The 2,110-nt window shown below is 42.3% G+C and overlaps 1 protein-coding gene across 8 annotated transcripts in view; it reads left to right on the forward strand.

The window, feature by feature from the left end:
• nlgn1 (neuroligin 1) overlaps positions 1-2,110 on the forward strand; it is a 586,564-nt gene that overhangs the window by 52,047 nt on the left and 532,407 nt on the right. The window lies entirely within an intron of this gene.

The following is a 2,110-nucleotide window of genomic DNA, read 5'->3' on the forward strand; positions in this document are numbered from 1 at the left end:
ACAACAAAAAACTGCTTCATAAATAGAGGTGTAAACAGGTGCAAAAAATAACGAAGCAGGTGAAACTAATGTGAGTGATGAAGAACGTAAAAAGACCAAAACTAAGGTGAAACAAAAAACAGGAAGTAATGTCAAAATAAAAGCCGGACGGGAAGCAGCGGAACTGAATCATGACAATTACACACTGCAGTTTGATTTCTATTTGCTCCCATTTATTTTCTCCTTTTATTACCTCCACCAAAGAGGTTATGTTGGACAACAGAACAGATCTGTATGGTCTGGTGGCAGGGAGGTTATATTTTTCTACCGTTTGTTTGTTTTGGTTGTCTGGTTTGTCTATCCAGTGTCCTGGGGCACCTTCCACTAATCCAGTGCTCTTCACCTGCAAGACTGGAAGACATGATGACTGAGTTCATTAACTAAACCCCTCAGCATAGAGACATCAGAAACCACGTGTCAGGCTGCAGCTCACCTGCCTCCCATGTGTCCAGGGCCCAGAGCTTGTCTTGTGCTCACCAGTACCCCATGTATTCGTATCAGATCCCCACAACTACAGTTGCCGAACTGGGACCCTCCTGAAGTTTCACCAGCACCATCACCACTCATTTCATACCTCTTTTCGTTTTTACATTCCCGTATTAAATCTTCAAATTACTTTTCCATCTCCTGAGTGCTGCATTTGGGTCCTTTAAACTGTTTATGTGACACATTATGCGGAGACTGAACTGCCCTGGCGGGGGGTTGTGCTCTCTGCTGTCTTGGACCCATTATGATTCTTCTAATGCACATGTTGTAAATGTGTGTACATCTTGTTTCATACCTGCCTGCCACTCACATTCCACCTCTCTGTTTGGGATATACTGTATGCATGCACTACTGTGAGAATAGGGCGTATGGATTCCAGTGGCGGGCCGTGTGTAGCAGATGTAATTAATCGCTCATATATATATTTCACCGAATCCATTCTCTGCCGTCAGGTTTGTCATGCAAACTGTTTAAGATCCTCCCTTTCTTGTTTTTTTTTTGAGCTTCTATTTTGTTAAGTTTTATTTCTGTGATGTGATTTCCTGTGCGCGATGTCACTTCCTGTTAATTCGCGCTGCTCTCGATGCCACCAGACCATACAGATCTGTTGCGCCGAATGCAAGCAAATGTTGCTGAGATGGTTAAATTCGTGTTTCTATTCACTGTTTAGTACCTGTTTAAAGATTATGGAGTTTTTTTTGTTATTTACAAATCGAGTACAGCATGTAAATAGTCCTTATGCCAGGCTACTGGGCACCCGAGCGGGTTTTTACGTGGCTCGCCATTCTATGTTTTCTTTACAGTATGCACTGTGTATGTGCCAAAATACAAGGGAAAAGGTATTCATCTCAATGGTAGCAACAGGATCCAAGCCACCAAACAGAATAGTGAGCTGGACAAAGGAGGACATGGAGGCTATGATATGGTTTAGGAAATAATTTCTGTGTTCATAAAACATACTGTGCTGATGTGAAGAGCCAGTGTGCCTAAATGTTCCTCAACACATTTACTCTTAGGCAGTGGCGGGCCATGCATTTGGTACCTGGGCCTTCAGTGGGTACTTACCCAACTTAATTCACCACTATCATGTCGCAATTATAGAAACCATCAATGCTATACAAAAACGCAATATAATAACGTGTGGCATTACAGAGAGAGAGGTATTTCGTGTATTAAGGGTGAATATTGTTTTTACTAAAGTAAGAAACCCAGTTAAGACAACTCCAAAACCTCTACACTACAACCGCAACTGTGAAACCTGCGTTTCAGTTCCATCGTAAGCCCTTTTCTAGTTTTGCTCTGACCAAACAATCAGAGGACAGAAAATCTTGACATCATTGTGGGCCAGCTAGCTGGCCCTGTGAGGCGAATTTGAAATCTGATTGGTTAAAGAAACAGTCCCATTGCTAATCTAGTTTAAGTTACATGGGCCGGCACTTCTGATTCTGAAGTCCCTGGGCAGATTAGATTGACATAGCAACACATAGAAGCTGAAATGGATTCTCATATAAACTATTCCTCATGAAGGCCTATGACTTATTCTGTGAGCCTTCTTGTGGCTGGCTAGAACCATCCACAGTTTTAT

Source organism: Monopterus albus, unplaced genomic scaffold, assembly GCF_001952655.1.
Source record: "Monopterus albus unplaced genomic scaffold, M_albus_1.0 scaffold230.1, whole genome shotgun sequence".
NCBI classification, from domain to species: domain Eukaryota; kingdom Metazoa; phylum Chordata; class Actinopteri; order Synbranchiformes; family Synbranchidae; genus Monopterus; species Monopterus albus.